Consider the following 26,246-nt stretch of genomic DNA (forward strand, 5'->3'; position numbering starts at 1 on the left):
TCATCAGACACTCTATCTATCAGATCTAGGCCCTTAAATCTATTTCTCACTTCCACTGTATAATCATAAGGGATTTGATTTAGGTCATCCCTGAATGGTCTAGTGGTTTTCCCTACTTTCTTCAATTTAAGTCTGAATTTGGCAATAAGGAGTTCATGGTCTGAGCCACAGTCAGCTCCTGGTCTTGTTTTTGCTGACTGTATAGAGCTTCTCCATCTTTGGCTGCAAAGAATATAATCGATCTGATTTCGGTGTTGACCATCTGATGATGTCCATGTATAGAGTCTTCTCTTGTGTTGTTGGAAGAGGGTGTTTGTTATGACCAGTGCATTTTCTTGGCAAAACTCTATTAGTCTTTGACCTGCTTCATTCCGTATTCCAAGGCCAAATTTGCCTGTTACTCCAGGTGTTTCCTGACTTCCTACTTTTGTATTCCAGTCCCCTATAGTGAAAAGGACATCTTTTTTGGGTGTTAGTTTTAAAAGGCCTTGTTGGTCTTCATAGAACCTTTCAACTTCAGCTTCTTCAGCGTTACTGGTTGGGGCATAGACTTGTATTACTGTGATATTGAATGGTTTGCCTTGGAAACGAACAGAGATCATTCTGTCGTTTTTGAGATTGCATCCAAGTACTGCATTTCGGACTCTTTTGTTGACCATGATGGCTACTCCATTTCTTCTGAGGGACTCCTGCCCGCAGTACATATAATGGTCATCTGAGTTAAATTCACCTATTCCAGTCCATTTCAGTTCACTGATTCCTAGAATGTCGACATTCACTCTTGCCATCTCCTGTTTGACTTCTTCCAATTTGCCTTGATTCATGGACCTGACATTCCAGGTTCCTATGCAATATTGCTCTTTACAGCATTGGACCTTGCTTCTATCACCAGTCACATCCACAGCTGGGTATTGTTTTTGCTCTGGCTTCATCCCTTCATTCTTTCTGGAGTTATTTCTCCACTGATCTCCAGTAGCATATTGGGCCCCTACTGACCTGGGGAGTTTCTCTTTCAGTATCCTATCATTTTGCCTTTTCATACTATACGTATATGTGATAAACAACAGGGACCTAGTATATAGCAGAGGGAACTCCACTCAATATTCTGTAATGACTTACATGGAAAAAATCTGAAAATGAATAGATTTATGTATATGTAAAATTATAAAATTTAAAAAATAAGTAAGTGGAGGAGGAAGTTTAGGGAGAAAGATGACATGTTAGCTTTTAGACATGTTGAGTTTGGGGTGTTTATAGGCTATCCATCCACACTGGCCGGTCAGTGAATGGTAGGAAAGATGAGTTTGGAGTTTAAGAAAGAGATATTAACACATATGTATGGAATTTAGAAAGACAGTAATGACTATCCTACATACAGGCCAACAAAGGAAACACAGATGTAAAGAGCAGACTTTTGGACTTAGTGGGAGAAGGCAAGGGTGGGATGATTTGAGAGAACAGCATTGAAACATTTACATTACCATGTGTAAAATAGATGACCAGCGCAAGTTTGATGCATGAGGTAGGACACTCAAAGCCAGTGCTCTGGGATGGCCCATAAGGGATAGGGTGGGAAGGGATGTGGGTGGAAGTTTCAGAATGGGGGGACATATGTATACCTGTAGCTGATTCATGTTGATGTGTGGCAAAAACCATCACAATATTGTAAAGTGATGATCCACCAATTAAAATAAGTTCATTAATTAAAAAATAAAAGTGTGAGCAAATATTGAAAGAAAAAAAAAGAAATAGAGAATTAGAAATTTAAATTTATGTCATCAGTGCAAGATAGGGTGTGGAGCCATGGAGGTTGTAAAATGAATGGGTGAGATGTTCAGGGGCCAAAACAGAAAATGTATGAGTAAGAAACTGTAAAAAACAGGAAGATTGAGAGGAAGCTGTTAGAGAGGCAAGGGCGCTGTGGGAGAGAGCAAACGATGAAAACCAGAGAACAGTGTCAAGGTCAAGGCCAATAGGGTGTGCAAAGGGATAGTTACAAAGGGATCAAGACTAAACGTGACAGTGGAACCTGGCAATGTAGGAGTTCACTGGAGAAACTGGTGAGAACAGTTTTAATTTGGAGATGAGAGGTGGAATGTAAGTTTTACTGGGTTGAGACATGAGCAGGAGATAAGGAGCAGGAAGAAAAGGGCGGGCTACTCTTTTAGGGTAAGAATGTCTTCATTCTTCTCTCTGTGGTGTCTCCTCCCACCTTCAAGGCCCAGCTCAAAAGCAGTCTTATCTATGAAATTTCCGCCTACATCTGGTCCTTTCCACCTCCATTGTTACCATGACCATCGTCTGGTTTATGTTTGTTGATTAATTGCAGCTACTAGGACTAGATTTCAGCTCCTTGAGATGAGAGACCCTCTTCTCAGTGTCACCCATAATACACAGCCTTGAATACAGTGGGTGCTCATAAAGTGCTTTGTACACAGTAGGCACTCATGAAATATTTGCTGGATTGAGTTATTTAGAGACCAGCATCACAGAAAGTAGTGTAAATTCTTATAATAATTCTAGTGAGGTATATGTTTATGTGTGTGTGTGTGTATGTGTGCGTATTAGTTTTTTGAGAGGAGGGACTATATGCTGAGTAAGTAAAATGGAGATAGATTTTCTGATTGGATTTTCTTCCAGGTGAATGAGTCTGTGTTCTCCAGTTAAATAGCCATATCAACTATTGTTTCAGTACTTTAAATATTTTGTCTACATGAAAGCATGAAATTTTGTTCAACTTCTTGTTTCATTCAATTTGTTAAAGTTTTTTGACTGCTTTATCTAGCAGTTTTGACTTGTTGAGATGTGAGCATTCAGGGGTTCCAGTCAACCGCAGAGCTCTGGCTAGACCTGAGGCCGTGAAATTAAAAGGAAAAAGAGTGTTAATTAAAAAGAATCAAGCGTTGCTGTGCAGTGTTCTGAAAAGCACTGGACTCAGAGTCAGGATAGCCTATGTCTGGTCCCAAGTCAGCTCCTAATTAGTGGCAGTGCCTTACATAACTGCTTTTCTGTGTCTCGGTTCCACATCTATAATATAAGGCGTTAGATAAGATGAGTCTAAGATTGCCTTTCCTATTGTAACACTTTAGGAATCTATGAAAAACATTTCTACAGTCGTACTGTACAAAATCTTTCTGCCTCACGCTTGCTACTTTCCAATATTCGTTTGGCAGTGAACATGGAATTACTGAAGGAGTAAAGCTCAAAATCAGTTTATTTGCCTCCCTCCCCTCCATCTTAATCCTGTGCTGCTGTCATGATAAAGAACTAAATGCAACTTGATGCCCCTAGCTTGATTGTTGAACTGAAAGCTCTGCAGGGAAAAGGACTGTGTCTAATCTCCTCTGTGTATCAACCCAGAACCATGGTTCTGGATCCAACATGCACTTCTCAGCCTGTTTGCTTAACTGACTACTTGACTGCTTGACTGTGTTGAATCTGTATGGTGACCCGTTGAAGGTGGCAGCTTGGCTGCCGGTTGCTGCACAGCTTGGCAGGTAATTTATGATTCCTATCTGTTGCTCTTGATTTTAATTATGTATTGTATTTCTCTAAGTAGTCTACAAAACCAAGAAACTTCCAAAAGCATAAGGCATATATATAGACATGGATATTTAAGATCAAAAATAAAAACCAGCAGAAGAGAAGAAAATCCCCAGCAGTGATTCTCTGTTACATTTTGAATCACAATTTGGGTGACAACTCCTGCTGCTTCTGGCTTCCTGAATTCTGAGCAATTTCTCAATTCGGTTCTGGGAACAATGTAGGGGTGGGTGGATGGTAAGAGCCTTCTTATCTGTTGTAACAGGACTGGTAGTTGCTTTAATGTAAGGACTGGTTTGAAATGGGAATCTGAAAAAAATGATGCACACACAGCTCAGACATTTTATTTCGGTCTAAAAGCCTAAGAATGCATGTGTATTTCTCAATCTTTTGACTTGGGATCCAGGCCTTACTATTCCATATGTGTTACTAACCATACCCAGTTTCTCAAAGTGGAGGGGAAATCTAAAGCAATCTGAGCACAGAATCCTAGATACTTAGAGTAATTTTCCTGGGCTTTTAAAGGGTGTCTACTTTCATCTAATTAAACACAACTTGAGAGTCTTTCTATAGTTTTAAGCCTAATCTTAATTTTCTTTTGTCACTCATATTACATCAATGTTTATAATATTACCATGGCTTAGTTGGTTAAAGTGCCTGTCTAGTAAACAGGAGATCCTGGGTTTGAATCCCCGCAGTGCCTCAGTCGAGTGTTCCAGCTCTCTTTTGGGCTTCCCTGGTGGTTCAGACAGTAAAGAATCTACCTATAATGCAGGAGACCTGGACTCTAGCTCTGTGAGGAAGATCCCCTGGAGAAGAGAGTGGCACCCCACTCCAGTATTCTTGCCTGGAGAATTCCAAGGACACAGGCTACAGTCCATGGGTTTTCAGAGTTGGACATGACCGAGTAACTAATACTTTCACTTCACACTTTTGCATACTTTAACTAGCATTTACAGCTGCTAACAGATTCAGAAACATTCAGCATGCTCTTGGCTGGCACAGGATACAACAGGTAAGCACAAAAGTATGAGGGCTTCCACAAGTGGCCTCTTAGTCATGTGCCTGGATCGTGCCATGGGCAACAGCTACTGTGTTTTGGAGAGTGATTGGACTGTGTTGGTTCATCTGGTGATTGGTTAAAGGAGATCCCTTAAAAGAGCATAGGCTGTACCTTTGAAGTGTCTCTTCAGCCAAAAGCCAGAGGTATTCTTGATCTTGTTGCAGGTCCTGTTCCACATGGACAAAGCTGATTTTTGTCTTCTGCTTACCCTTTTCATTGAGCACACTCAGGGGTTGATTTTCTTCCCCTCACCTGTGTAGGGCAGGTACAGCTGTCTCACTGCACTGAGATGACTAAAACTGTCTTGGACAAATCTTTATCATTGTCACCCTCGGTGATAAATATTTCATTATACTTACAACCAGGAGGTATTGTGTAAGATGCTGAGAATGCAGAACATGAATTGTGGTCCCTGCTCTTGAGAAGCACAGAACCTAGTTGGAGAAGAAGGATGCTTATGTGTACCTAGGTGCACACATATGGAAAGATAATAATATGTATAGTATATACAAGTTACCAAATGAGTTGGAAAGATAATAAGGGCTATAGGAATTCAGATGGACTGAAAGTTACATCAGGCCAGAGACACTTGCAAACACTGTCCTGTCACAGGGCTTCTGGGGGCCAGGCTAAGGTATTGGGGCAGGAAGGTGAGATTGTCTGAGAAGACAGGGCTCAGGTCACAGTGAGGGGTCCATGGGTCTGTGGCCAAAAGGAAACTTAGCCCCACAAGTGGACCAAACTGAATACTCTCGGCATTGGACATTTTACCAAGGAAGGGAGTCTGAATTGTCTTGGCACTAGAAAGTGGCCCAAACCTTCCACTTTCTGTCTCCTGCTCTGGTTCTAAGAAAGAGAACGTTTACAGTTTGAGCCTTTCCCCTTGAGAATGCATGTGACCAGTGGAAGATATGACTTTTTCTGGGTCAGTGTTTGTCTGCTCTGGGCTTCTGATAAGTCTCTTGTTTAGGGAAGAGCTTAGAAGAGCTGTCTTAATCTCAGAGTGTAGTCTGGAAAGGATGGATGGAGTATATCATTCTCATAGCCTCGTTCCATAATGATTGATCCATAACGCCTGTCCTTCCAAACAGGACTCTTCCTCAGAAGCAAAAATTAACTCTTTGTCAAGCTCATCTTTTCCTAAGACAGGAGAATGGTTATCTAATTAAATATTATCTTCTTCACTAGTTTACCTTATTGAATAAAGCCTTTGGCCAAAACTAGAAATCAAAACCTGTTTCTAGCTGGTTCTCATTGATTCATTTACACTTTCTCTGATTCCTTTTATGTTTTAAACCAAATCAAAAACTCAATATCTAACTCTAAACAGAATGATATTATTTCTAGGTGAAGTAATCATAGCAAAATTCAGTGGAAAATGCTTTCACACAAGGTGACTCCTGGTTTTCTCTCCCTGAATCTCTCCTGAATGTGATTGCAAAAAGAATATGAAGAAATTCCAATGTTAGGAGTAATTCCAATCAGGCCTGAGATTAGGTTCTACTGAAGAATACCAGGGTCTGGAAAATTGAACTTTGATTTCTTTTGTTCCACAGTTCACACAGATAGTTCTATCAGGCCCTGTTAAGGAGGTGGACTGGTAGCCTATGGAACCATCTGGATGGTGTATAAATGCAAAGGGGTCCATTTGCTACCTGCTGGAGTCCTCATTTCTTGTGTGTGGGATCGCCATACTATACAGTCCTGTGCAGACGTGGGGGTCACATTTCCATGCAGGAGTCTGCTGTACTGCTTCCTTTTATGTGCCATCTCTGAGTTTCCCTCTTTGCCAGTAAAGGCATTCTATGTCTGTTTGCTTCCTGTCTTCCCCATGAGAACACAAGTCCATGACTCTCCTAGAAATGTATATACTGTCTAGAACAGAGTCTGCACAGTAAGTACCTACAGAGTGACAACCTTTCTCCATTTGTTCATATTAGCATATTCCCACTGACCCACTGTTCCCTTGTGTCAACCACACATGGGACAACAGTCAAGGTGCCACTCACTGGTGGGGAAAGGGTTAAATGAACTACCTGATGATGGCAACAGGGGGCTCTGGTGCTGCAAGATCTGGGACTTGGGCAGGTTATGGAGGTAGGTCAGCAAGGATTCTGTTACCAGAGTCAAGAAGACTATGGGTTTAAACTCTAAATTTCCCCAGAAAGTTAAAGTGAAGTCACTCAGACGTGTCCGACTTTTTGTGACCCCATGGACTGTAGCCTACCAGGTTCCTCCTTCCATGGGATTCTCCAGGCAAGAGTACTGGAGTGGGTTGCCATTTCCTTCTCCAGGGGATCTTCCTGACCCAGGGATTGAACCCGGGTCTCCCGCATTCCAGGCAGACGCTTTAACCTCTGAGCCACCAGGGAAGCCACCAGACTAAGGTTCAGATTCTGGGTGGGTCCCAATCTCCATATTAGAGACACTGACCCCAAAGTAAGAAGAGTTGAATGTTGAGGAACAGAAATAAAGGCAAAGTACAGTAGAGCTTTATCTCCTCAACTCTTTGTTGTTGTTGTTCAGTCGCTCAGTTGTGTCCAATTTTGCGACCCCATGGACTGCAGCAAGCCAGGCTTCCCTGTCCTTCACCATTTCCTCAACTCTTTCAGTTCAGTTCAGTCACTCAGTCATGTCCGACTCTTTGTGACCCCATGGACTGCAGCACGCCAGGCCTCCCTGTCCATCACCAACTCCCAGAGTTTACTCATACTCATGTCCATTGAATCGGTGATGCCATCCAACCATCTCATCCTCTACCGTCCCCTTCTCCTCCCACCTTCGGTGTTTCTCAGCATCAGGGTCTTTTCAAATGAGTCAGCTCTTCGCATCAAGTGGCCAAAGTATTGGAGTTTCAGCTTCAACAACAGTCCTTCCAATGAATATTCAGGACTGATTTCCTTTGGGATGGATTGGTTGGATCTCCTTGCAGTCCAAGGGACTCTCAAGAGTCTTCTCCGACACCACAGTTCAAAAGCATCAATTCTTTCGCGCTCAGCTTTGTTTATAGTCCAACTCTCACATCCATACATGACTACTGGAAAAACCATACCTTTGACTAGATGGACCTTTGTTGGCAAAGTAATCTCTCTGCTTTTGAATATGCTGTCTAGGTTGGTCATAACTTTCCTTCCAAGGAGCAAGCATCTTTTTTTTTTAATTTAAATTTATTTATTTTAATTAGAGGCTAATTACTTTACAATATTGTATTGGTTGATGTATACATAAACATGAATCCACCACAGGTGTACAAGTGTTCCCAATCCTGAACCCCCCTCCCATGTCTTTCCCCATACCATCCCTCTGGGTCATCCTAATTTCATGGCTGCAGTCACCATCTGCAGTGATTTTGGAGCCCCCCAAAATGAAGTCTGTCACTGTTTCCATTGTTTCCCCATCTATTTGCAATGAAGTGATGGGAGCAGATGCCCTGATCTTAGTTTTCTGAATGCTGAGTATTAAACCAACTTTTTCACTCTCCTCTTTCACTTTCATTGAGGCTCTTTAGTTCTTCTTCACTTTCTGCCATAAGGGTGGTGTCATCTGCATATCTGAGGTTATTGATATTTCTCCTGGCAATCTTGATTCCAGCTTATGCTTCTTCCAGCCCAGCGTTTCTCACCATGTACTCTGCATAGAAGTTAAATAAGCAGAGTGACAATAAACAGCCTTGACGTACTCCTTTCCCGATTTGGAAACCAGTCTGCTCCATGTCCATGTCCTCAACTCTTTTGGGCAATGTGATACTTCTGAGTTAATTGGAATCAGGCTCCTTTGATCTCTGTGGGGCTGAGGAATGGTTTCATTGCTAAATAGCTGAATTGTAGACAAATAATTGGATTTTAAAGTTTTTTAAGAGAAAAAATTTAAATCACCTCAATATCCTTTTCATTGCCTCTGGAAACCAAGTGCTTGATTCCTAACCCTAATCCTAAGAGAGAAAACTGGAAGAAGAGAGCGTGCAACCTCCAAAGAATTAATGTCAGGCATATAAGCAGTCATATTTGCTCATGGCAGGGGGGATACCCTCGTATTTATTCCATTGAACTAGGACTTCCCAGGTGGCAGTCAACCCGCCTGTCAATGCAAAAGAAGAGATGCGTGTTCCATCCCTGGGGTGGGAAGATCCCCTGGAGGAGGACACAGTAACCCACTCCAGTATTCTTGCCTGGAGAATCCCATGGACCGAGGAGCCTGGTGGGCTACAGTCCATGGGTCTGCAAAGAGTTGGCCACAACTGAAGTGACTTAGCAAACAAGGAAAATACCCTTGTATTTATTCCATTGAACAGGATTTTTTGGTGTCAGCTGCCCTATCAATCTGCTTCACTCTACAGGAATGCAGTGACAGCTACCCCCTTTCTTTCCTCCAAAGTGTGGGGTCTTTGGGCCAGTGCAATATATCTCCTGGCTGAGAGCCCAACCCCTATCAATTTGGCTTGGATTTATTAAACTCCTTTACTAGAAAATTATGTATCACACAGACACTGAGGCCATATATAGTGAGTCCTGTCCTATATTTCTAACCTCCTCTGTGTTTGCACCTCTCTCTGTCCAGAATTTTCATGTTTCTCTGAATTTCCAAATCACCTGCGATAAAGTGCCCACTTCTCTTCCCCAGCTGCTCCCTTGTATTATTTATAATAGGCCCAGGAGAATGGGTTTGTTCAAATCACATAGTGATTATGTCAGAGAAGAGAGAGATTTGGCAGTGCTGTTTGGGAGTGGAAACATTAAAAAAATAAAAAGTTCTGGGCAAGAGTGGCCGCAGAAGGTGGGAAGTCCCCTGGTTTGATGACAGGCCTGGGCCACTGTTAAATACATGACCCAAGATCTTCAGGGACTGATGATTTTCATGTGAAAGAATTGTTTAAGAATAAACAAGTTAAAATTGTTATTGTCCCTTACTTTTCACTAGGACTAAGAAAAAAATTAAGTGAATTATCTTTTGAGAAGTATGACAAAGAAGACACTTGGGGGTAATGAAAACTTTCTGCTTGATCTCATTCAATCAATACAAGCTCCAGGGGTCTCTGTTCAATGAAAAATTTCAAAAGACCTCTAGCCTTCCCACAAGCTTTCTGAAACCCATAACATAAATTCTGTAGCCACTGATGGATTTGTTTTCTTCAGAACACTGGCATTCAGTGTGAATTCAACATTTAAAAAGACCTTGGGACAAATGCCTAGGACCCAAGTGGAAAAAGTCCTTGTTTATGAAAGTATTAATGATGCCAGGAATAATTCAGAAATTGCCGGGACTAAAATTCTACCTTGAAGTTGGGGATGGCTGGTTCCATGTATTTGCTATTTTAGTTTGAAGATCTATATAATTCTTTGCTGCTCTGAAGCTATTGTAGTTCCATAATTGATGAAGAAGTTTCTAAGTTTATCAATGCATTTTGAAGTCTAACTGAGCTAAGAACATGTCTTGTTTGTAAGCCAGCAAGTCTGATATTCAGTTTTATAACCTGTATTAATCCATCCTTCAATATGTGCGCTTGCCACCAACCTAATTCCCTGAGCCAGTAACCTCTGAGTCCAACTTGGTTCTCCTCTCTCCATACATCTTGTTCCTTCTCCCTGAATGTCTCCTGAATCTGTTTTCTTCTCATCAGCCTAGTTCAAACGTTCTTGGACTACTGCAAAAGACTCTTAGGGTCCTTGCTGCTAATTTTGCTCCCCAGCTACCCTTAACCCAGGCTCCCTAAAGCAGCCTGTGTGCTCATTAACATTGCAGACTGTAGATGTCAGTCTGTGTCCTAAAACATGTTGTGGTTTAAAGTCTTATATCCTCAACATGGCTTTCAAGTATCTGTGTGATCCTACTCCTCCTTGCTTCCCCAACCTTGTCCTATTCAGTCTCTCCTTTCTAGCCAGGCTGGCTCTCCTTCAGCAACATGCCAAGTTCTTTCTTGCTTTTGGCCCTTGGCCAATGCACTTTTCTCTACTAGGGACACTTTCTCATCTTCCTTTCTCCTCTTTGGCTTGTTGTTGTTCAGTCACTAAGTCATGTCTGACTCTTTGTGACCCCATGGACTGCAGCACGCCAGGCTTCCCTGTCTTTCTCTATCTCCCTGAGTTTGCTCAAACTCCTGTCCATTGAGTCAGTGATGCCATCCAACCATCTCATCCTCTGTCACCTCCTTTTCCTCTTGCCCTTTTCCAGCACCTCTTTGCCTATTAAACTATTCAACTTAAAAATTCAGCTTAGACTTGACTTCCTTCATTAAGTTCTTCACTTCTTCCATCACTCTAGCTACTTGGGATCACTTGCTTTAAGCCTTTACAAAATACTGCACCTTGTAGTACCATAAATCTAACATTTATGTAGTACCATGAATCTAATATAGATACATGCCTATTGGGTTGTTGGCTGTGTGGGGGCATGGGTGGGGTCTGTCTCATTCACAGAACCTGAAACATATCAGATGCTCCATAAATACTTACTGCATGCATGAAGGATCATAGAAATGGTTGGTCACCATCCCTTAAATGTGTCTTTCCTATAGAAGAAGCCCAAGTCAACAAAGTAAGGCAGAGGCATTACCCAGTCAATATAGATCAGTTCATGGGGATATGAAAATAGCTTTGATCCATGTTAACTTGACTCCCAAAGTAAATTCCCCAGGTGCAATAAAATAAAGTACCATTAGTCTCTCTCTCCGGAGAAGGCAATGGCACCCCACTCCAGTACTCTTGCCTGGAAAATCCCATGGACAGAGGAACCTGGAAGGCTGCAGTCCATGGTGTCACTGAGGGTTGGACACATCTGAGCGACTTCACTTTCAGTTTTCACTTTCCACTTTCATGCACTGGAGAAGGAAATGGCAACCCACTCCAGTGTTCTTGCCTGGATAATCCCAGGGAGGGGGAAGCCTGATGGGCTGCTGTCTATGGGGTCGCACAGAGTCGGACACGACTGAAGCAACTTAGCAGTAGCAGTCTCTCTCTCTCTCTTTTTAAAAGAGTATTTTTCAAGGTCTGTATCTTTCTTCTCTATTTTCTTTCAAACAAAAACATAGAAAGATATTTTTGTGCTGTGGAAATGGGTTAGAGACATATAACTCATACTATTTTGGTACTTAATCTCCTAAAAGCCTATCTTTTAACACACTGAAATTTACAACCATCCCAAACCATAATCTATTTCAAAAATATTGTCAAATAAAAAGTTTTGTTTTAAAAGATGAAAAAGTTTGTTGGCCTAGAATGGTGATTCCAGCTATAGAAGTGCCCTTGGTGACGTGCCTAGGGCTGAATCTCAGCCTCTGTAGTCATGAAACTTTGCTACCATAAAAAGAACTAAGGGAGAAATGATGCTGTTTCTGTTATCATGGGGTTTGCTTCAGTGAGGTGGACACCATTTCATCAGATGAAATGCCATGGATCTTGGCATCTCAAGATTAGCACCAGTTCATCTTTCTGTTGTGATTTTTGGCATTTTCAAGCAGTTGTTGTTGTTTTGCTTTGATAGAAACGTTAGCCTCATTCTTGCCATGAGCAGCATCTCCTTGGGTTTTACACAAAGGATTCAATGCAGCTATAGCTTTCTGAATGACAGATGGAGACTTCAGATGGTTGTGTGAAAACGGCTCTCATCATGTTCCTGGAAGATTTCAGTGTTTACATTTATTACCAGCAGGTACATTCAGCATCATTAGCATGCCTGAATATCTCAATAATGAATTTAATTTACCATTTTGAGTTGAGAATGATTTAGGGGAGATGTTTTCTTTAGTACATTTATGATTGTACCATTTGATTTTAGAAAATATTTTATATCTACATATCTGCTCCTCTTGGAAGTGTATGTGTGTGTGCCCAGTTACCCAGTTGTGTCTGACTCTGTGACCCCATGGGCTGTAACCCACCAGGCTCCTCTGTCCATGGAATTTTCCAGGCGAGAATGCTGGAGTGGATTGCCATTTCCCTCTCCAGGGGATCTTCCTTGACCCAGGGATCCAACCTGTGTCTCTATTGTCTCCTACATTGGCAGGCAGATTCTTTACCACTGCACCACCTAGGAAACCCCTTTATACTAGATTCACTGAATCAACATTTAATAAATCATCATAGTTCTCAAAACAACTTTAGTGTAAACTGCATTCATCCTCTGTGCATTTTCCCTTTACGTATACAGTAAACTTAGGGTTATTTAGACCATTGTTCAGTTCGTTGTTCAGATTCTGGAGCATTGAGATTCCCTTGTCTCTCCTTTTCTTTTCTTTTTCTCTGCCTTTTGGCCTGTTTGCATCTCCACAGAAGGAGGCATAGGAACAGAGAGTCTATCATACAGTCACTAGATGCTTATCGTGTGTATATGCTCAATGCTTGCTGTCTCTGCTTCATGGAAACTTGCTGTCCTCCTGCAGAGGTGGTATCCATGATAAATTGTGATCCATTCAAATGGCTTATAATCAAGGTGTGATTTGGTTCAGACTACATGAGAGGTGTAAGGTGATGAGACCTAGAAGGGAAGGGCGAGGCTGAGAAGAGGCAGCATCTGAGTTGTAAAGGCTTCAGAGGATGAAGAAATTGAACAGAAATAAAATACAGAGGAGTAGAGCATTGTAGACCTTCAAGGGACCCAGTTTCTAGCTGAGAATTTGTGGTGGGCAAACAAGGGAAATGACTTTGGGGCCAGAGTGGGCTGGATTACAAGGGCTTTGATTGCTGATTAGGACTTGACTTTAGAGAGACGTGTAAGAGGATTTGGGGCTTTGTGTGGTAGGCTATGGGAAGACATTGATGATTTTAACCCAGTCCCTAAAACTGAAAAGAATTAGCATGATTCCTTGTAAGGAGCTTTGGCTAAAGCCTTGACAGAGCAAAAACTGAATGAAAGTTTGAAATTAAGTTTGGGGAGATTTGTCAGTTAACTTCAAAAGTTTTAATCCTTCTAGTTTTCAGAGATGACTGAGAATTAGCTTAATGTCATTTCTCCCCCTTCTTTATCTTGCCTCTTTATATGTTCACTGATGGGAGATTTGCATTTGAAAAGTTTTATTATAGATTCTGGTAGGGAAATTGTACATTGTTGATTAATGTATCTTTTATAATCCTTGCTGTTATTGTAACACTGCTAATTTTATTAACACTTTCTCAAAGGAAAAATGAAAGTGAAATAAATGCCCATGCAACCCCTTCAATTATCTTGTCTGCCCTTGCTTTACTCACTTTGCTGAAATTCTAATGGAAAAAAAGGGGGCTGCTCACTAATTTTCTTTTCATGTGACATTCCAGCACTCCTCCAGTCCATTGCTATAATGAAAATTGGCAGCTCTCGAGAAAAGCAGTAACCATTCAGAAGACAGCACCTGCTCTGTGGACCATGGACAGAAGAGGAAGCTCTCCAGCCCAAATATGATGCCATTTTTCAAATTTTGAGAGGTAGCCCTGTTAGCCCTGTTCAAAGATTAGTCACTCTCAGAGCAGGAGATAGTCAGGCCATCTCATCCCAAATGTCTTGTCATCCATGATCTCACTCCCATGATCAAAAGTTTGAAGTTTAAGGGCCATAATACCTCAAGAGCATTATCCTTTCTCTTTGGACTTTTATCAAATTAGGGCACAAGATGCTTCAACAGCGTCAACATCAAAGACTATTAGATGCTTACCTGTTTTTCTTTTTTCATGGAACATTTATTTTCTATTCATTCATTCATTCATTTATGCTCTACAGCATGTAGGATCTTAGTTCCCCAACCGCAGATGGAACCCATGACCCCTACAGTGAAGGTTTGGCACCCTAACCACTGGACCGACAGGGAAGTCCCTGGAACATTCATTTACCAGTAGTTGAACCGAGATCAGATTGCTTCTGTATGAAGAACGACTAAGCTAGGATTTTATTGTGACAGGAATCGTGTTTTGACAAATGTACCAATTTAATGTTGAGCTTTGAAGGGGTTATCTTGGGTCTTTGTTTATTGCAATGGCAAGGCCATTGATCAGCATTTGCTAACAGCCCTTCTTTGGGAATTTCTCTGAGACAGTAAAGACACACAGAATACTTTGTGCTTAAACCTCAAATAGTAGCAGTGTCTGCCACAGGTTTTCACCAATTTTGCTCTGACTGGCTTTTGGCTATCCCCCAAATACTCTCCACTCTCAGAGCATGAGGCTATATCATCACAAAGATAGTCCAAAGAGTGTGCTTGAGGCTGCAATGGAAGTTTCTAGAGTGGGTCCCCAAGTGATTTTTATTAACAGATACATCAGCGGAAAAGCATCAAGATGACTAACGTGACCTGGAGAAAAAGCAACTAAGTGTACACATTCTTTTGCATTTGTTACAGATAAGTGACCTAGTAATTAACAGCTTGGGATGTGGAGCTAGACAAACTGGGTTTAAATTCTAATGCTGCTACCTGGCAATGAGAGTCTTAGATTCCTCAGGGTAAAGGGAAGTTGGGATAGGTGTTTTTTAGGTTTACATTTATCCTGAAATGCAGTTAAACTAAATTGAATGTATGTATGTATGTTTGTGTCAGCTTCCCTGGTGGCTCATTGGTAAAGAATCCGTCTGCCAATGCAGGAGACACAGGTTCAATCCCTGGGTCAAGAAGATCCCCCAAGAGAAGGAGATGGCAACCTACTCCAGTATCCTTGCCTGGGAAACCCCATGGACGAGGAGCCTGGCAGGCTGTAGTTTATGGTGTTGCAAAGAGTCAGACATGACTGAGTGAGCATGCACTGTTACCAGTGTGAAACTGTCATTGTGATGATCCCTCCTGTTCTCTATGGCCTAAACTTCCTGGATGCCTTCATTGGTTGCTCTTCTCTGCTTTTCTCCTTTTCCTCTGATGCCTTTCTTATCCCTCTATAAGTCTTTGTTCTCCTCCCTTGTCATCATTTCTCTCTCTTTATTCCATGGTTGCCTCTTGCGAATCTTTTCTGTCTCGTGAATGAAGAGTGGGTCTGCTTCCGTGGCACACAGAGGGAGTGAGGATGAGCAGGTCTGTGGAATCTCCTCGGGCGTCACCACTTGAGTGCTAAGCTGGATACTTACTCAGTTTCCTTGGTAAGGAGGGCCGAGTCTGAGGCCTCTCCTGCCTGCGTTGCCACCTCCTGCACTGCTCCTGTGATGGGAAGAAGGTGCACATCCTCCTTTTGCCAGTGTCAGCTCCTCTCTCCTTAAGCATTTACTTTTCCCATCAGTGTAAGAAAAACAAACCAGCTCCAATGAAATTAGTTTCCTGTCCTATCTTTGGAGTTAATTTAACTTCGGGACTGTAATTCAGAGCCAGGGTGTCAGGACCTACCACAGGGAAAACTTAGGATTTTTCAAGGAAGGGGAAGTTTGAGAAGTATATTCACTATTATGATGGGAAAAAAAAAAAGAAAATCACTCAGTCCAATTCTTTGTGACCCCATGGACTATCCAGTCCATGGAATTCTTCAGGCCAGAGTACTGGAGTGAGTAGCCCTTCCCTTCTCCAGTGGATCTTCCCGACCCAGGAATCGAACTGGAGTCTCCTGGATTTCAGGCAGATTCTTTACCAGTTGAGCTATCAGGGAAGCCCATATTATGATGGGAAGTTGAAGCCAAAAAAAAAAAAAAAAAAACAAACACCCCACCAAACACTGTTACTTTCTTAAATAAAACTGCAGGAAATAAGCTAGACTTACCAGCCTTGCTTTGTGCTGATATGATAGGCTTTGTCTTTGGAATGATAGAAACTATCAAGAGGAGGCTTTAGTGTTCACTTATTAGGGTTTATCTTTGGAATGAAGGGAAAGGCTACCCACTACAGTATTCTGGCCTAGAGAATTCCATGGGCTATGTCCCTGGTATCACAAATAGATGGACAGAACTGAACAATTTTCACTTTCTTTCTTTCTTGAAATGATAGAAATTATCAAGAGGAGGCTTTGGTGTTCAGTTATTTATTTATTTATTTTTGAGGAGGAAGCTGCATGAGAATATTATATTCACCAAATAGGGAATATGCTTTTTTTAAAAAAAAAAGTACAAAAACTGTTGTGAAACATTGGTTATAGAGTTAGCAAAAATGACCATCACATCCCAAGCAAGAGAGCCTGACTGGGAAGCTCCTAGGAGACCCATTCCTATGTTTAATGAGAAGCTAATCTAAGAGAAACTGTCTGAGACTGACGCACCCCTTGTATTTGTTTGGGGGATTTTAATTTGATGTTAACTTGCTCATCACAGAAAATTCACAGGAGGTCTCAACCATAAAGAGCACCACTTTATACTTCAGTAAGTAGAATTAATGATCCCTGCATGAACTGGAGATAGGAAATTGATGATAACCTCCTTTGGGTTTTTCCATTTACCCCAATGTCATTGGCTATTTCATCATACTTCAAGAAAAATGAAACACTACTAGTTGTACTCGAAGCTATAAAAATCTCTAGTTTCATCAAAGCAAATTTCCCAGATATTGATACTTTCTATATTTAGCTTTGCTATTATATCCTACTTACCCAATAACATATAATTATTTGACTATTATTCATTAAAGGGCAGACAAGTATTTGGTATAAGTGTGTGCTGTATGCGTGCTCAGTCGTGTCTGACTCTTTGTGACCCCATGAACTATAGCCTGTCAGGCTCTTTGTGGGATTTTCCAGTCTAGAATACTGGAGTGGGTTGCCATTTCCTCCTCCAGGGGATCTTCCTGATTCAGGGATCAATACTGCATCTCCTGCATTGGTAGGTGGGTTCTTTACCACTGAGCCACCTGGGAAGCCCTGGTATAAGTGTAAACTCCAGGACATTAGGTTTTGATTGTAGCTCTTCTGATAGACATCTTGAGCTTCCCTTTATACAAGATATCTTGGGTTATGAGGAATAAATGGGGAGAAAGCATCATAGAATGAAACCATATTGGATTCAAATAGATATGGCTATGAATCTTGGCTCTGACATTTGATAGTAGACTTGGGAGATATATCTAACTTGCTTTGAGCTTCAGTTTCCTCATCTATTGCATAAGGCTAATAGGACTCTCTCAGCAGGGATTTTGTGAGTTTTGAAGACATACTTGGAAAGCACCTAGCAAAATACCTGATATGTAGGACATTACAGAAGCTCAGTTTTATCACTAAGTATGTTGACTGAATTCTTTAGCTAATATTGAAGTTTAACTTGTTGAATAATATGCATAATATGAAAAGTGAAAAACTTTCATTTTTGCTCAGTCATGTCTGACTCTTTATAACGCCATGGACTAAAGAGTCCCATGGAATTCTCCAGGCCAGAATACTGGAGTGGGTAGCCTTTCCCTTCTCCAGGGGATCATTCCAATCCAGGGATCAAACCCAGGTCTCCACATTGCAGATGGGTTCTTTACCAGCTGAGCCAGAATGGAAGCCCCAGAATACTGGAGTGGGTAGTCTATCCCTTTTCCAGGGAATCTTCCTGACCCAGGAATCGAACTGGGGTCTCCTACATGGTAGGTGGATTCTTTACCAACTGAGCTACCAGGGAAACCCTTGTGCATAATATATTCATTGTTAAATACACATGCTTACATTGATCCCAAAGCATTATCTCATGTGTCCTGAAACTCTTGTCTATTGATGTACATAGTGATAACTACTTATTGATAAAAGTGTGTGCATATACCCTGCTTTCACAAAAATTAGAACCACACATTCAGATACTTATGTACAACTACACAGTAATCCACTCCTTTTGGGAGAAGACTGAATCTGTTTTCAGACATGGTGTACCAGGAGATGCAAAGTGGGACAGAGAGGCCAACAGCACTTTCCAATCAGCCCATTGGTGATGATGCTGTGATACCCAAGCAAGGGCAGCTGAGAGGTGCCTCAGGAACAGAGTTTGGCCCTGTACTGTTGTCTTCAGCAGATACAGATGCAGTCTGACTGAGCTCCAGTCCTTTGGAGCCTCTGACACTGCAAAAACCTCTGCTTTTTCAACTGCAAAGTGGTTAGCAGGATATGAAAGGCAGGCTGACTTGGATTTGTAACTGGTACCCCCACCTACACCAAGTTCGGCTCCATGCTGTGAACATCTCCTGAATAGTGAGTAAGCTTATTAAGAGTAGGGCCCATGTCTTCTGGCTCTGTTCTCTGTCTGGGAACTCTCTGCACTCAGGATAAACTTGATCAGGAAGGGGGAGAGGAGATGTGGCCCTGTAAGTTGGTCAGTCATTGATTGCCAACTGACTCTTGCTGTCCGGTGCTGACGCTAACAGATTAGCTGCCTGGGCTTCTCTTGCTAAGAACCACATGACCTTTTTCTGGCCCTTTCAATGTCAGGCAAGGGAAGAGAGACCAGAAAGATGTTAATCAATTATGATTGTCTTTGTTAATGGCAAAAGGGATAAGATTTTGCAGGGTGACCAATAAATCTATTATCAAAGATCATGTGTATAAATTTTTTTCAATGAAAAACATCTTTACTGTGTTTTGCTGATTATGTAAATAATGCAGATTTTTAAAAAAATGTTCACACAAAGCCAGGAAATAAAAGGATAAAAGTAGAAATCAGCTGGCATGCCATCATTCTGAGTTGGATCCTGTTAACATTTGGTGATCTAGTGTTTGACGAAACTTTTTATGCATATAGATGCAGAAATAGCTGATTTCATACAGATACTATCATAATACTATTTATTAAATTTGAGAGCATAACTTTTTCTGTCATTGTATTAAAATGGTAAATATACTGCATCTTGCTTTTCTCAGTATCATGTTAATAAGATTGAATCTAGATGTTTTTTGATCCTCAGTACTACTGACATTTTTTGTTGTGGAGGGGCTCTCCTGTGCATTGTAGGATGTTTAACAGCATTGCTATCCACTACCTACCAGGTCACAGCAGTGCCTAGCTCTATCTACACCCCTCCCTACCCCCAGATGTCCCTGAAGAAAAAAATTGTCCCTGGTTGAGAGCCACTGATCTGGATTCTCTTCAGTAGCTGGATAATATTTCATAGTATGGATGTGCCACTTTTTATGAAATCATTCCTTTCATGGTGCTCATTGATTTATTCTCAGTACCTTTTTTGCCTATTAAATTTATGATTTAGATGGTGCTGCCTTTGGTCCATGGTTATCATTCAGAAAACTGAAAGGCTTGCTGAGGCAAACCCATGCCTCTGCCTTTGCAGACAGCACTGGATGATCTCATTCACTTTATTCCTGAGTGAGCCCAGAGAACACCTGCAAATGAGCAAAGCTGACGACTGGCTTGTGACACATTGGGAAGCCATGTCCTATCTGTCCTGGGCAAGTGGTCTTCAGTCCCAGATGATGGCAGTCAGGTGGGAATAAAGGCTCAGTTTCTCCAAATATGGGCTTCCCAGATGGCTCAGTGGTGGAGAATCTGCCTGCCAATGCAGGAGATGGAAGAGACTCAGGTTCAATCCCTAGGTTGAGTAAGACACTTGGGTTTGATCCCTGGGTTGGTAAGATCTCCTGGAGGAGGAAATGGCAACCCACTTCAGTGTTCTTGCCAGGATAATCCCATGGACAGAAAAGCCTGATGGGCAACAGTCCTTAGGGTTGCAAAGCATTGGACATGACTGAATGACTGAGCACTTACCCATCACCAAATATACAATTTTCAAGAGAAACTGGAAATCTGTATTTTATGTTTAAAAATGTTTCAACATTTTAAGATTGGAAACTAATTTTTTGAAATATACTATACAGGATAAGTAAAACTAGTCTCCTGCCCAAATCTGGCTCACTGGTGGCCAGTCTACAATATCAAAATAGGTGTCTACCACTGGTTGAAATCCCTGTCTTCTTGGGCTTTCAGTCCTTTGACTAGTCACTAGTGGTGAGGATCTTGTACAGCTTTTTGCCAGTGAGCATTGACCTTTGACCCACCTGGTGTGCAGTGACGCTTCCTCCTGCTAGGTTCCCATCCTATTTCAGAGAGACCTCAGACTCCCATTGCCTATATTGTCTCCCAGTTCCAAATGCTTATCTGAGCTACCCAGGTGCTTCAGGGCCACTGACTTATGTGTTCTCAGGAGAAGCAGGGTCAGTGCTGTTTGATGCCTTGGACTTCTTCTCTCTCCACGGTGCCTAGAGTGGCTCTGTGGGAGGGAGTGTTTACTGGGATTGGTGGCTTTCAGCAGCTTAGGAGCTGCATAGCTCTTTGGAATCTGTTGTTCATTTAGAGAGCATATGGCTAATTTATTTACCTGGGTTTCCTCCCAGATAAAATTTTAAAATCAGAAGGGATGTTGGCAATCTCTCAGTGTAATGCTTTCATTTCACACTTGGGGAAAAGCAAGGGAGAAGGGAAGTGACTTAGCAGAGGTTCCACGTCTATGTCAAAATCCATATAGTCAAAGCTATGGTTTTTCCAGTAGCCATGTATGGATGTGAGAATTGGATCATAAAGAAGGCTGAGCACCAAAGAATTGATGCTTTCAAACTGTGCTGTTAGAGAAGACTCTTGAGAGTCCCTTGGACAGCAAGGAGATCAAACCAGTCAATTCTAAAGGAAATCAACTTCACTGGAAGGACTAATGCTAAGACTCCAAGACTTTGGCCACTTGATGTAAAGAGGTGACTCATTGAATAAGACCCTGATGCTAGGAAAGATTGAAGGCAGGAGGAGAAGAGGGCAACAGAGGATGAGATGGTTGGGTGGTATCACTGACTCAATGCCCATGAGTTTGAGCAAACTCCAGGAGATGGTGAATAATAGGAAAGCATAGCATGCTGCAGTCCAGGGGTTTGCAAAGAGTCAAACATGACTAAGCAACTAAACAACCACAGCTATGCCAAGCTTCAGCAGCCCTCCTGGCCTCCCTTTCCAGGGTATCTTGACCACAGCCTCTATTGGGTCACTTTCAAAGAAATCCTCTTTATTTTTCTACCTTTCATGTGATTTGTCTGGTTGCTCACATATCTATGATACATCTCTGGGAGGCAACTCTTAGGTGTGGGTGTTAATTTGAGTTTTTGCCAAACCAATTAACCCCCTCCTACCTTAAGTCTTTTAAAACAACAGCCTTGTTCTTCTATTTAGGCCTTTTTACAAATTAATTTTTGTTGGAATGTAGTTGGTTACAGTGTTGTCTTAGTTTCTGCTATACAGCAAAGTGAATCAATTATACATATATATGTATATGTATAATTGAAGAACAATATGTATAATAGAAGAACAAGGCTGTTGTTGAATTGTGGTGTTGGAGAAGACTCTTGAGAATCCCTTGGACTGCAAGGAGATCCAACCAGTCCATTCTAAAGGAGACAGGTCCTGGGTGTTCTTTGGAAGGAATGATGCTGAAGCTGAAACTCTAGTACTTGGCCACTTCATGCTAAGAGTTGACTCATTGGAAAAGACTCTGATGTTGGGAGGGATTGGGGGCAGGAGGAGAAGAGGGCAACAGAGGATGAGATGGCTGGATGGCATCACCGACTCAATGGACATGAGTTTGAGTGAACTCCGGGAGTTGGTGATGGACAGGGAGGCCTGGTGTGCTGCCATTCATGGGGTCGCAGAGTCGGACATGACTGAGCGACTGAACCGAACTGAACCGAAATCTTTTTTACAGTCTTTTCTCATATAGGTCATTACAGAATATTAAGTGGAGTTCCCTATGCTATACAGTAGGTGCTTATTAGTTATATATTTTATGTATAGTTGTGTGTACATGTCAGTCTCAATCTCTCAATTTATTTCTTCCCCTTTCCCCCTTCATAACCATAAGTTTGATTTCTATATCTGTGACTCTATTTCTGTTTTGTAAATAGATTCATTTGTACCATGTTTTTTGATTCCACATATAAGTGATATCATTTGATATTTGTCTTTCTCTATCTGACTTACTTCACTCAGTATGACAATCTCTAGGGCCATAGGGTCCATCCATGCCACTGCAAATAGCTTTATTTCATTCTTTTTTGTGGCTAAGTAATATTCCACTGTGTACGTGTACCACATCCTCTTTATCCATTCCTCCATCAGTGGACATGCATTGTTTTAAAGAGGAGGATTTTGGCTTGGGTATAGATTAGAGAAAAATTTTGGGTGTTTTACTACCCTAAAGATTAGATTATATCAAATACTAGATGCTGTTTCAGTAAATTAGATATTGAGCTGGTGATGATTTTGAAGACACAGCAATATGTGATAACTAGCAATATGTGATAACTAGGATTGAGTTGACAGACAGCTTGCCCCTTTGGTTGGAAATGTGCTGAACTCTGGTCCCTATGGATTTGACTTGCTGGTTTTCTGAACACAGAGCTGCAAACAACACTTAGCTGCTTAAGAAACAGGCATATTAAGCAGCCTTGGAGGAATGCCATGTTGTAGAATAAGCTTTTATTCCAGTGCCCACTCTTCTGCAAGGATGCTGTCAGCACAGTCTGAGAAATGCTTTAGAGACTGCCCACCAGCTTGACACCCACGTTGGCCAAATCAGAACCCTTAGGAATCTGACTGTTTGGCAGTGGTTGCAACAGTAGAAGTGATGGCATCAGAAGACACACACTATTCCAAGGAGTAGAAAATGTCCTCGACTGAGGGTCTAGAGACCTGGATTCCCCTAACCCCTTAGCTTCTCTGAGCCTTAGTAGAATTCTCTAGAGCATAGGGACTAAAGTAAATTGCCTTTTCCATCACTTGGAGATGCTATTGAAGCCAATGTGCATGCATGCACACACGTGTACACCCACACAGGTGTGTGTTTCTTACAGATGAAATTAGGTCCCTCCAAAGTTCACATGTTAAAGTACTAACTCCCAGTTCCCTCAGAATGTGACCTTATTTTCACAAAGAGTTGTTGCAGATACTATTATTTAGTTGAAACAAGATTATACTAGAGTAACATAGACCCTCTAATTCAATATGACTGGTGTCCTTTAAAGGGGACACTTGGACACAGCCATGCACACAGGGAAACGTTGATGTGCAGATTGAAGTGGAGAGAGGCCTGAGTTCGATCCTTTCTTAGCTCCCTGAAAGGGAGCATAGTCCTGCTAACACCTTGATCTTGAACTTCTAGGCTTTAGAACTATGAGACAAGCTTCTGTTTACTACTCAGTTTGCAGTACTTTGTTATGACAGTCCTAGAAAACTAATGCAATATGTATATATAAATATATAAACACACACACACAAAATGACTTGAGATGTTTAAGGTTCATCAGCAACCTCTAGTACATCTTGTTATTATTTAGTTGCTAAGTCGTGTTGAACAATTTGCGACCCCATAGCCCACCAGCCTCCTCTGTCCATGGGCTTTCCCAGGCAAGAATATACTGGAGTTGGGTTGCCATTTTCTTGTACAGGGGATCTTCCTAACCCAGGGACTGAACCCATGTCTTCTGCATTGCAGGCAGATTCTTTACCACTGAACTACCAGGGAAGCCGCTAGTATGTCTTGGGCCAGTATAAACCTGGTAATGGCAGTGTCGAGTTAACTTGTTCATAATAGTAGGCTGGGCTGATCTTGGGGCATAGGTAGATGGATAGACAGAACAGATAGACAGTAAGATCCCTGTGGGCAAGGACTATATTAGTTGTACTTGGCACCTTATGCTTAGTGCCCAGCACAAGAATTCAGCCCCTAGTTTTGATGCTGTTTGCAGAATGGACTAAATATGATCAGAGAGTATTACTCAGCCATTAAAAAGAATACATTTGAATCAGTTCTAATGAGGTGGATGAAACTGGAGCCTATTATACAGAGTGAAGTAAGCCAGAAGGAAAAACATAAATACAGTATACTAACGCATATATATGGAATTTAGAAAGATGGTAACAATAACCCAGTGTACGAGACAGCAAAAGAGACACTGATGTATAGAACAGTCTTATGGACTCTGTGGGAGAGGGAGAGGGTGGGAAGATTTGGGAGAATGGCATTGAAACATGTAAAATATCATGTAAGAAACGAGTTGCCAGTCCAGGTTCGATGCACGATACTGGATGCTTGGGGCTAGTGCACTGGGACGACCCAGAGGGATGGTATGGGGAGGGAGGAGGGAGGAGGGTTCAGGATGGGAAACACATGTATACCTGTGGCGGATTCATTTTGATATTTGGCAAAACTAATACAATTATGTAAAGTTTAAAAATAAAATAAAAAAAATAAACCCATAATAAATATGATCAGAGAAATTATTGTAAAAACATTTTCTTTTCCTTTTTTTTAACTGAGAGAAAATTTGCTTCGCAAAACTTCATCTGTTTAAAGAGTAAAATCTAGTATTTCTTTTTTACTATACTCACTAAATATGTATGTGTGTTATATATGTGTGTGTGTGTGTGTGTGTGTGTGTATTCTCACCAACACTTGTTATTTTCTGGGTTTCTTAAATAGTCATTCTAATGGTTGTGTCTGTGGTTTTGATTTGTATTTTCTGAACAGTTAGTGAGACGAGTATCTTTTCATGTGCCTGTTGGCCATGTGCATATCTTTGGAGAAATGTCTGTTCAAATTGTTCTCTATTTTTTAAATGTTATTTTTGCTGTTGGGTTTAGGAATCCTTTATACATTCCGGTTATGGAAACTTTATTAAATTTGTAATTTGTGAGTATTTTCTATGATGGATACTCCATTTCTTCTAAGGGATTCCTTCCCACAGTAGTAGATATAATGGTCATCAGACTCAGGAAGGCCGAGAGGAACTGCTCCACGTTCAAGTGAGGAGATACCCCTCATCCAAGGTAGGAGCAGCGGCTGCGCTTTGCTGGAGCAACCGTGAAGAGAAACCCCACGTCCAATGTAAGAGAAAGCCAAGAGAGGCAGTAGGTGTTGCAAGAGAGCATCAGAGGGCAGACACACTGAAACCATAATCACAGAAAACTAGTCAAATGATCACATGGACCACAGCCTTGTCTAACTCAATGAAACTAAGCCATGCCCTGTGGGGCCACCCAAGACGGATGGGTAATGGTGGAGAGATCTGACAGAATGTGGTCCACTGGAGAAGGGAATGGCAAACCACTTCAGTATTTTTGCCTTGAGTACCCCATGAACAGTATGAAAAGGCAAAATGATAGGATACTGAAAGAGGAACTCCCCAGGTCGGTAGGTGCTCAACATGCTACTGGAGATCAGTGGAGAAATAACTCCAGAAAGAATGAAGGGATGGAGCCAAAGCAAAAACAATACCCAGTTGTGGATGTGACTGGTGATAGAAGCAAGGTCCGATGCTGTAAACAGTAATATTGCATAGGAACATGGAATGTTAGGTCCATGAATCAAGGCAAATTGGAAGTGGTCAAACAAGAGATGGCAAGAGTGAACGTCAACATTCTAGGAATCAGTGAACTAAAATGGACTGGAATAGGTGAATTAAACTCCAATGACCATTATATCTACTACTGTGGGCAGGAATCCCTTAGAAGAAATGGAGTAGCCATCATGGTCAACAAAAGAGTCCAAAATTCAGTACTTGGATGTAACCTCAAAAACAACAGAATGATCTCTGTTCGTTTCCAAGGCAAGCCATTCAATATCACGATAATCCAAGTCTATGCACTGACCAGTAATGCTGAAGAAGCTGAAGTTGAACGGTTCTATGAAGACCTACAAGACCTTTTAGAACTAACACCCAAAAAAGATGTCCTTTTCATTATAGGTGACTGGAATGCAAAAGTAGGAAGTCAAGAAACACCTGGGGTAACAGGCAAATTTGGCCTTGGAATACGGAATGAAGCAGGG

At 41.6% G+C, this 26,246-nt stretch overlaps 1 long non-coding RNA gene across 1 annotated transcript in view; it reads left to right on the forward strand.

Moving 5' to 3' along the window:
* The window catches only part of LOC104998493, a 50,028-nt gene extending 34,988 nt beyond the window's left edge, over window positions 1–15,040 (forward strand). Inside the window, exon 3 of the long non-coding RNA XR_826474.1 lies at window positions 13,852–15,040. This is a non-coding gene — a long non-coding RNA (uncharacterized LOC104998493). The remainder of the gene's footprint in view (window positions 1–13,851) is intronic.
* The last annotated feature ends 11,206 nt before the right edge of the window (window positions 15,041–26,246 follow it).

This window comes from Bison bison, unplaced genomic scaffold (genome assembly GCF_000754665.1).
Source record: "Bison bison bison isolate TAMUID 2011002044 unplaced genomic scaffold, Bison_UMD1.0 scf7180017864330, whole genome shotgun sequence".
In the NCBI taxonomy this organism is placed as follows: Eukaryota; Metazoa; Chordata; class Mammalia; order Artiodactyla; family Bovidae; genus Bison; species Bison bison.